The sequence below is a fragment of the Mustelus asterias genome, chromosome 14 (genome assembly GCF_964213995.1).
Source record: "Mustelus asterias chromosome 14, sMusAst1.hap1.1, whole genome shotgun sequence".
NCBI classification, from domain to species: Eukaryota; Metazoa; Chordata; class Chondrichthyes; order Carcharhiniformes; family Triakidae; genus Mustelus; species Mustelus asterias.
The window spans coordinates 82,107,750-82,118,774 of NC_135814.1; the positions used below are offsets into that span (position 1 = coordinate 82,107,750).

Below are 11,025 nucleotides of genomic sequence, written 5' to 3' on the forward strand. Positions count from 1 at the left end.
TAACAGGGCTAGGCAGAATAATTGCAGGGAGGATGTGTTCTCTAGCTGTGCAATCTAGAACCAATGGACATTGTCTCAGGATACGGGGAAGACTATTTAGGACTGAAATGAGGAAATATTTCTTCACTCAAAAGAGTAGTGAACCTGTGGAATTCTTTATCACAGAAGGCTGTGGAAGCCAAGACACAGAATGCATTCAAAAAAGAGGGAGATATTTTTTTAGATTTTAATGGTATCAAGGAGTATGGGGAGAAAGTGAGCATGTGGAATTGTGACCAAGGATCAGCCATGATCATATTGAATGGCAGAGCAGGCTCAAAGGACCAAATGGCCAACTCCTGTTCTGAGTTTCTATGAATGATGGAGTAAACTCATTGGGCCGAATGGCCTACTTCTGCTCCTATGCCAAATAGCATTGTAAATATAAAGAATGTTTTAAGCAATTCTGAATGCTTTATTTTAAAGCTATTCATTGAGATGCATTCAACAGAATCTTCATTTCCTCCTATCAATCACAAAACGTCAGAAGTAGATGCTGGGCTTAACTACAAAAAGCTCAAAGCCCATTGGTCGAAGACACCCAATATCGGCTTTTTACACAATATCTTCAGAAAAAGTAGAATTTCAATGGATTCAAATTTTAAATTAATTACTCTAGTCTTGGCTAAGTATGTGCGAGTGCAGAAGGAGGCCATTCGGCCCATTGAGACGGCTCCGTCATTCAATATGATTAAGTCATTGCTTTAAATCATTTCATAGAATCATAGAAGGTTTACGGCCCAGGAGGAGATCAATTGGCCCATTGTGTCTGTGCCAGCTGAAAAACAAACCACCCTTCCTAATCCCAATTTCCAGCATTTAATCCATAGCCCTGCAGCTTCTGACACTTCAGGTGAACATCCAGACACCCATCTGCCTCTACTACCCTTTCAAACAGTGAGTGCCAGACTCCCACAACCTTTGGGGTGAAAAGATTTTCCTCATCTCCCTTCTAATCTTTCTATCAATCACTTTCAATTTATGCCCCCTAGTCACTAACCTCTCTGCTAAAGTAAATAGGCCTTTCCCATCCAATTTAGCCAGGCTCCTAACAATTTTGTACATCTCAATCAAATCTCCCCTCAGCCTCCTCGGTTCTAAGGAGGATAATCCCAGCCTATCCAATCTTTCCCCATAGCTGCAATTTTCCAGTCCTGACAACATCCTTGTAAATCTCCTCTGTACCCTCTCTAATGCAACTGTGTCCTCTCTAATGCAATTCCATACTTTCTGTAATGAGGTGACTGGAATTGCACACAGTACTCACATTGAGGCCTAACTAATGTTTTATATAGTTCCAGTATAACCTTCCTGCTCTTACAATCTAAGCCTAGGCTACTAAATTAAAGGATTCCATATGCCATTTTATCAACCTGTCCTGCTACCCTCAGGGATCTGTGGACATTCACTCCCAAGGTCCCACACTTTCTTCTGTCCTCCCATTTATAGTGTAAACTTGTTACTTGCTGGATTGAAAGTGAACATATTTCCTTATTATTTAAGTACAATTTTATAATTTTACTCGCCCATGCTAATACTGAACCTAATGATGTCAAATGTTGAACTAAGCAGAGCACGATTTTGAAGGGGCTTTTTAAAAAAATGGATACGAATGGAAGAAAATGTGCGATGTGCTTACTAGTTCTCACATTAACCTGTTGGAGAGTATATTGGCCTCAGTACAAACTTTTATCAGCAAAACCATGAATTGCCAGCTCAACTAAAGAAAAAAAAACACCATATATTTATTTTCTTACTAACTGCCAAATGACAAGTGGCCAAAGTTGGCTCAGTTTAACTTGCTTTTCAATAACAGCTGAAACTTTGTTTTTCTAAATATACGCTTGGCTCCTAAAATGCTTCTGGGAAAAATCTGTGACTCAGAAGACTTGGTGACCTAAACTTAACTAAAAATACCACTTTTCCTTCAGTACAATTTCTGATTCGGAAACTTACCAAATGCACTGGTGTCACTGATTAATAGGTGTTCAGAATCTCCAATCGTCAAAATATATTGCTGCAATAAATGAAACCTCCACAGCATCCTTGCCAGAATACAGCTACTTGGAAGTGCTAAGTGCGGAATAAAAATATCCACCCATCTGCCAACAGTAAAAGTAATTTTTTTACATTTTGACACTCAAATAATTATAGCTTTATGTTCACAAAAAGTCAGTTTTCAGAACAACGTAAAGTGCAATGAAATTTGCTGCATGTATTGACAACTCCACTTAGTACCAATAATACGTCATTCCCGATCTTGTAACAAACACCACGCATGTTTCCATTGAAGAAGTCGATGGACGCACTAGTTGCATCACATGATGATGCTTTCACTGAGTTCCAAATGGTACACACCAGGAGAGGAATTCACATTTTTCCATACGGGTGAAAACAAAATTCTATGCTTTTCTCACCCTGGGTTGCTCCAATGCACCGCCAAGTGGCCAAAGAGAAACACTGGGAGTTACTTAACCTGCCTGCTTTATTTTGAGATGTTTCCACCATTGATCATCATCTTTTTCCTTTGTATATGTATGCAAGCCAAAACACTTTGGGTACAGGAACGCAAATGCATTGGTAAACTGTGATATGCCTAATATTTAACTGTATTAGAATATAAACAGGAAAAGAAAATGTTTGGCTTTAATGACTTTGCTGTGCAAATATTATTAACAGTAGCAAGAACCTGTATCATGCAATACACAATAAACATACATTCCATGTTTATTTTTGCCATCAGCATTCACTATTTAAACATCAAAAGTCATGGCTCAGTGTTAATATTCAGTGTCACATTGATTTCCAATCATTAACCTATGTGGCTTCAGAAATTAAATCAATTAACATTGATCAATTCATTGCCCTCACACTGGGTTTCATTATCTCTCCTACCTTCTTGTTCAGCAATGTCATCAGCAACTCACTGGCTTTTTAAAAAATGATGTGGCGATGCCGGCGTTGGACTGGGGTAAACACAGTAAGAAGTTTCACAACACCAGGTTGGTAGCAAAAACTACTAGCTTTTGGAGCGCTGCTCCTTCGTCAGGTGAGTGGGCTTTCAGTTCACAAACAGGGCATATAAAGACACAAACTCAATTTACAAAATCATGGTTGGAACGCGAGTCTTTACAGGTAATCAAGTCTTAAAGGTACAGACAAAGTGAGTGGAGAGAGGGTTAAACACAGGTTAAAGAGATGTGTATTGTCTCCAGCCGGGACAGTTAGAGAGATTTTGCAAGCCCAGGCAAGTCGTGAGCATCGTGAGGGTTACAGATAGTGTGACATGAACCCAAGATCCCGGTTGAGGCCGTCCTCATGTGTGCGGAACTTGGCTATCAGTCTCTGCTCAGCGACTCTGCGTTGTCGTATGTCCTGAAGCCCGCCTTGGAGAACGCTTAGCCGAAGATCAGAGGCCGAATGCCCATGACCGCTGAAGTGTTCTCCAACAGGAAGAGAACACTCTTGCCTGGTGATTGTCAAGCAGTGTTCATTCATCCGTTGTTGTAGCGTCTGCATGGTCTCCCCAATGTACCATGCCTTGGGCATCCTTTCCTGTAGCGTATCAGGTAGACAACATTGGCCGAGTTGCAAGAGTGGTGGATGGTGTTCTCACATGAGATGATGGCATCCATGTCGATGATCTGGCACATTTTGCAGAGGTTGTTGTGGCAGGGTTGTGTGGTATCGTGGTCACTGTTCTCCTGAAGGCCGGATAGTTTGCTGCGGACAATGGTCTGTTTGAGGTTGTGCAGGAAAGGATGTCCCGAGATATGGTACATTGGAGAGACCATGCAGACGCTACGACAACGGATGAATGAACACCGCTCGACAATCACCAGGCAAGAGTGTTCTCTTCCTGTTGGGGAACACTTCAGCGGTCACGGGCATTCGGCCTCTGATCTTCGGCTAAGCGGCCAAAGCGAGCTTCACGGCACACGACAACGCAGAGTCGCTGAACAGAGACTGATAGCCAAGTTCCGCACACATGAGGATGGCCTCAACCGGGATCTTGGGTTCATGTCACACTATCTGTAACCCTCACGATGCTCACGACTTGCCTGGGCTTGCAAAATCTCTCTAACTGTCCCGGCTGGAGACAATACACATCTCTTTAACCCTCTCTCCACTCACATTGTCTGTACCTTTAAGACTTGATTACCTGTAAAGACTCGCATTCCAACCATTATTTTGTAAATTGAGTTTGTATCTTTATATGCCCTGTTTGTGAACAGAACTCCCACTCACCTGACGAAGGAGCAGCGCTCTGAAAGCTAGTGGCTTTTGCTACCGAATAAACCTGTTGGACTTTAACCTGGTGTTGTGAGACTTCTTACTTTAAAAAAATGAACAGAACTGGAAGAAAATAAAAGTAAACGAAAGGGCGTGTACCACAGTTAATCGTAATTTGGGAAGCTCCACAGCATATACAGCACCACAAATAGCAGAAAAGCCCCATTGTCGTAGTTAGAACAATAAGAAAGGACATTACAACTGGCCTCAGAGTAACCAGGCTGGAGAAGATAAAAATTTCATACTCCTGGTTGCCATCCACTGATTTCTGAAAGTGAATCCGCATGGGTGATAAATGACAACATATCAGGCAACGTCCAATCCCCCAGTCAGCAAGCGTACTGCTGATTACTGTCTAGACATATCAAAATACTTAGGTGAGGTATCAGAGGACTGCTGATATTTGTGAAGGAATACCACAGAATGAACTGCCATCTTACATACAGGGAGGGAAAATATATTTGTAAAGTAGGTTTAGTGATGAAATTCACTTTATAATTATATATGTCCAATAGATGCTAAAGAAATGAGATAGGATCAACAAAAAAGATCACCTGAAATATAGAATCATAGAATCCCTTCAGTGCAGAAAGGGATCATTCAGCCCATCAAGCTGCGTCAATAACAATCCCACACAGGTCCTATTCCCATAATCTCACGTATTTATCCTGCTAATCTCCCTGACACTAGGGGGCAATTGAGCATGGCCAATCAACCTAATCCGGACACCTTTAGACTGTGGGAAGAAACCAGAGCACCGGGAGGAAACCCACGCAGACACGGGGAGAATGCATAAACTTCACGCAGACAGTTATTCAAGGTCGTAACTGAACCCGAGTCCCTGGTGCTATGAGGCAGCAGTGCCAACCACTATGCCACCCTAAATTTTTAATCAGACTTTTTTTTTTGCTGCTGCCATGCATCAATCTGCCAACATGGGAAATGCCCACAAATGGTTGGGGAAAAATAAAACAAAAAGGCCACTATTATGTAAACTCCAGAGGACCTAAAATAATGCTACAGGCTGAAACCCAAGATGGCATTCACAAACCATTCAGCTGGATTCCTGTGATTTATGGCTTCACTGGAACGCTTCCAGTCGATCACTCCCAAGGGCCTTATTCTATGTACACAGAGCAATGATCTCTTGCACATTTACCTTTTAAACAGATATGAAGAAATGAAGAACAATTGGCCCAAGTTTTCCTTCAGTATCCTTAATAGTTGGGAGTGCCACCAATAACCCAGTGCTAAACTGTTGCCCCCCCCCCCACCCCCCACCGAGTCCAGCCATTCATAAACTCAGAACAAAAGCCCTTTTTTTCCCTCCAACCATCATTCCCCCATGTTTTGAACCTTAATCATTTTACAAGTTGTATCCAGCAGTTCCCTACAATCTTGCTGTCATACTTCCAAGTATACACAAAAGGGTTCATTAATGATCAAATCCTAGATCAAATTTTCCAAAACTGTTTCAAATTGCCTTTTTTTTTTAAACGAAAAACTGAAATTGCTTTGTATACAAGTCATAGAGTCATACAGTGCAGAAAAGGCTCTTTGGCCCATTGAGTGTGGATCATAGAATCCCTACAGTGCAGAAGGAGGCCATTTGGTCCATCGAACCTGCACCGACAACAATCCTACCCAGGCTGAATCCCTGTAACCCCACATATTTACCTTGCTAACCTCCTTGACACTAAGGGGCAATTAAGCATGGCCAATCAACCTGACCCCGCACATCTTCATGATTGTGGGAAGAAACGCACACTGACATGGAGAACATGCAAACCCCAGACATACAGTCACCTGAAGCCAGAATTGAACCAGGTCCCTAGCGCTGTGAGGCAGCAGTGCTAAACACTGTGCCACCGACAATATCTACTGCTAAAGGTGCACTAATCCCATTTTCCTGCACTTGTCCCATATCCTTGAATATGATATATTTCAAGTGCTCATCCAAATATTTTTTTAAAAGGTATTAAAAGCATTGGGCACTCAAACGGCCAGTGAAATTTAAAATACAAACTTCAGAACAAATTTAAGGTTCATTTATTCGTGTCACATGTAGGCTTACATTAACACTGCAATGAAGTTACTGTGAAAATCCCCTAGTTGCCGCATTCCGGCATTTGTTCAGGTACACTGAGGGAAAATTTAGCATGGCCAATGCCCCTAGCCAGCACGTCTTTCAGATTGTGGGAGGAAACCAGAGCACCCAGAGGAAATCCACACAGACACAGGGAGAACATGCAAACTCCGCACAGTGACCCGAGCCGGGAATCGAACCCTGGTCCCTGGCGGTAAGGCAGCAGTGCTAACCATTGCACTACCCCGTGTGAGGCCTTGTACGGCTAAACAAAGGAATGAAATCAGTCATTCAAGCAACTGGCTTTTGAGTAAATTGGTTACTCTGTAGAAATAAATGTCACTTGAAGTGTAAAGAGCAGAGTTGGGCAACTTGGCTCCCAGCACCATCTGGCAGGCAGGTGGCTTTTGCTGCAGCTCTTCCCTTTGTGACTATGAGTGTTTTGTCAGGGAACTGGGCTAAGGCGCAAGCGCACTCTTGTAGCTGGGAACATCCCCCTTCCCCAACCCTCCCCTCCCTCTTAATCCTCTTTAATACAGAGAGCTGAAAGCCACTGCAGCACACACACCAATCCCTTCCACTGTGCTGCCTGAGGGTGGAGGCAGCTCACACTGCAATGTGTGCGCTCTGGAACATTCAGTCAGAGGTAATCTTCAGCAATTCGCCATCAGTACCTGGCATTGTCAACAGCACACTACAATGGGGATGAAAGCAAATGCCACATAAAAATGCACTTCAACCAGGGCAGAAAACGAACACACCTTCTCCAAAGAGACAGGAACAATATTTTTTCCTCATGTATTTCTCGTAAAAAAAAATGTTATTTGTCCCAATCGACGACGATGGCAATTTAAATTACCCTTTGCACCTATTCTGATCTATAAATGTGAATGGGAATGGGAGCTTAATTCACAAGTCAATCACTAAATGCTGGGAAGAGAACAAAAGAGACTGTTCAGTCAGTCACTCCCCCCCCCCGCCGCCCCGCCATCAGCTGCAGCTCAGAATGAGGGAGGCACAAATTTCCAAATTTCCATGCAGACAAAGAAAGACGTGTCAGCAATTATTTTAACCCAATTTAAATGCTGCAAAAAAAAAGAAAATCCAGCTCCGCCATAATAAATATAGATATCTCTTGTGTGGGGGTGGGGGAGATTTTCGTCCCCCTGGTGTTTGCAGACAGACAGCCCCATTGCCAAGAATGGATGACAGTGCTGAAAAGGACAGAGTGACGGTCCAGCCGCCCCCCCCCCCCAAAAATAAATTAGAGCATTTGTGGGGATTTTAAGCCAAACGCGATGCATCAAGTTGCAGCAGGAGAGAAAAACAAGGAGAGCCCAACTGCAGCAATTGTGTAGCAACAACCACTGTCAATGTTGTCCATCCATCGTGGACCACAGAAGCCCTCAAACACGTCCCCTTTACCCCGGGTTTACAGACAACACAAACCCCCCCCCCCCCCCCCGCTCTTCCCGCCTGCTATTGTGTGGAACCGGCCTCAGGCTGCCCACTCCAAAGCTGCGCCAGCCTTTGTGTGTATGTGCGTGTGGCTGAGCTCGCACCTACCTGAGCTGCTCCGCTGTTCCTCTCGCCGGCTCAGCACTGACGGACTGAGAGTCAGACACAGGGAAGAGGGAGGGGCCGCGCTCAGGGGCGCGGAGTGGGGGCGCGTTCCCGCCCTCGCGAGCGTGCAGGGGGCGCGCGAATCCCCCCCGCGCTTCCATGCCAACAGCTTTGGCCAAAGGGTCTTCTTCAGCGCAACTTTTCCAGCGACCTGTTAACACTTTCCAGCGAGTGAACAATGGAGCAAGCCTTCTTTCCACAAACGCAAGGCAAGCGAGAGAGAACCCACCATCACCACAACATTAAATGTTACAAAAAAATAGGGCACTTACATCGGGCGGCACAGTCGTTAGTACTGCTGCCTCACAACACCAGGGAGCCGGGTTCAATTTCCGGCCTCAGGTGACTTCTGTACGGAGTTTGCATGTTTTCCCTGTGTCTGGGTAAGATTTCCTCCAGGTGCTCAGGTTTCCTCCCACAGTCCAAAGATGTGCAGGTTAGGTGGCTTGGCCATGTTAAAATTGCCCCTTGGTATCAGGGCTATTAACAGGGCAAATACGTGGGGTTATGGGGATAGGGCCTGGGTGGGATTGTTGTTGATGCAGACTCGATGGGCCGAATGGTCTCCTTTTGCACTGTCGGGATCTGTGAAATCATGCACTGCCTTACTTCTAATACACTGCTACCTCACGATACCAGCTTGGGTCACTGTGCAGAGTCTGCACGTTCTCCCAGTGTCTGTGTGGGTTTCGTCCAGGTCCTCCGGTTTCCCCCCACAGTCCGAAAAACGTGTTGGTTCGGTGCATTGGCCACACTAAATTCTCTTTCAGTGTACCCAAACAGGTGCCGGGTGTGGCAACTAGGGGATTTTCACAGTAATTTCATTGCAGTGTTAATGTAAGTCTACTTGTGACACTAATAAATAAATTTTTACTCTGACATTTTGGAATTGGGAAGGATTTAAAATGGGCTTTTTGTGTTTTTTTAAAAACAAACAGCAGTGGCACCTTGTGATTCTGTCTGCTTAAGGTGAAATATCTATCTAGTTCCAGTCACTGGACTGTGCATAGTTTGTCTTGTTACAAAGGTTAGCTGCAGCCAGAAGTTAAATAATGCTGAAATAAATTTTTCATTTTTTTATTAAGTTGGAAGGGTGGAACCATACGAAGTAGGTAGCATTGGAGGAGTGTCCGCCCTTGCATTTGTCACACTGATCATTGCATGCTATGTGAGTGAGAACAAGGATTGCAGAGAGGATAAACAAACTAACCACAGCACTGTGGGAACATTCACATTGGAAGAGGTAAATGAATGTAGTCGTGCTTAGGGACGTCCATAAGACCATAAGACATAGGAGCAGAATTAGGCCACTTGACCCATCGAGTCTGCTCCGCCATTCAATCATGGCTGATTTTTTTCTCATATACATTCTCCTGCCTTTTCCCCATAACCGCTGATCTCCATATTAATCAAGAACCTACCTATCTCTGTCTTAAAGATACTCAAAATCCTGGCCTCCACAGCCTTCTGCAGCAAAGAATTCCACAGATTCACCACTCTCTGGCTGAAGAAATTCCTCCTCATCTCTGTTTTAAAGGATCGTCCCTTTAGCCTGAGATTGTGCCCTCTAGTTCTAGTTTTTCCTGCTAGTGGAAACATCCTCTCCACATCCACTATATCCAGGCCTCACAGTATCCTGTAAGTTTCAATAAGATCCCCCCTCATCCTTCTAAACTCCAACGAGTCCAGACCTAGAGTCCTCAACTATTCCTCATACGACAAACTCTTCATTCCAGGGATCATTCTTATGAACCTCTTCTGGACCCTTTCCAAGGCCAGCACATCCTTAGATATGGGGTCCAAAACTGCTCACAATACTCCAAATAGGGTCTGACCAGAGTCTTATACAGCCTCAGAAGTACACCCCTGCTCTTGTATTCTAGCTCACTCGACATGAATGCTAACATTTCATTTGCCTTCCTAACTGCTGACTGAACCTGCACGTTAACCTTAAGAGAATCTTGAACAATGACTCCCAAGTCCCTTTGTATTTCTGATTTCCTAAGCATTTCCCCATTTAGAAAATAGTCTATGCCTCCATTCCTCCTTCCAAAGTGCATAACCTCACATTTTTCCACATTGTAATCCATCTGCCACTTCTTTGCCCACACTCCTAACCTGTCCAAGTGCTTCTGCAGCCCCCCTGCTTCCTCAATACTATCCCCTCTACACATCTTTGTACCATCTGCAAACTTAGCAACAGTGCCTTCAATTCCGTCCTCCAAATCGTTAATGCATATTGTGAAAAGTTGTGGTCCCAGCACTGACCCCTGAGGCACACCACTAGTCACCGGCTGCCAACCTGAGAAAAACCCCTTTATCCCCACTCTCTGCCTTCTGCCAGTCAACTAATCCTCTATCCATTGCCAGGATCTTACCCTTAACACCATGGGCAATTATTTAACAGTCTCCTATGCAGCACCTTGCCAAAGGCCTTCTGGAAATCTAAATAAATCACGTCCACTGGCTCTCCTTTATCTAACTTCCTTGTTACCTCCTCAAAGAGCTCTTAACAGATTTGTCAGACATGACCTCCCCTTGACTCAGTCCTACTTTATCATGTACTTCCAAGTACTCAGCGATCTCATCTTTAATAATGGACTCTAAAATCTTGTCAATGACTGAGGTCAGGCTAACTGGCCTATAATTTCCCGTCTGCTGCCTCCCTCCCTTCTTAAATAGCGGTGTTACATTCGCTACTTTCCAGTCTTCTGGTGCCCTCCCTGCCTCCAGTGATTCCTGAAACATCACCACCAATTTCCTCAGCTATCTCTTTTAGAACTCTGGGGTGTAGACCCTCCAGTCCAGGTGATGTATCCACCTTTAGACCTTTCAGTTTCCCCAGAACCTTTTCCTGAGTGATGGCCACTACACTCTCCTTTGCCCCCTGACTCTTCTGGAGCTCTGGCAGACTGGTGTCTTCCACCGTGAAGACTGATGCAAAGTAACGATTCAGTTCCTCTGCCATTGCTTTGTTTCCTATT

The 11,025-nt window shown here is 44.3% G+C and overlaps 1 protein-coding gene across 1 annotated transcript in view; it reads right to left on the bottom strand.

The window, feature by feature from the left end:
* LOC144503408 (microtubule-associated protein 2-like) overlaps positions 1–8,034 on the bottom strand; it is a 358,193-nt gene extending 350,159 nt beyond the window's left edge. Inside the window, exon 1 of the mRNA XM_078227719.1 lies at positions 7,985–8,034. The gene's annotated coding sequence lies outside the window, so the exon portion shown is untranslated. The remainder of the gene's footprint in view (positions 1–7,984) is intronic.
* Positions 8,035–11,025: the final 2,991 nt, after the last annotated feature.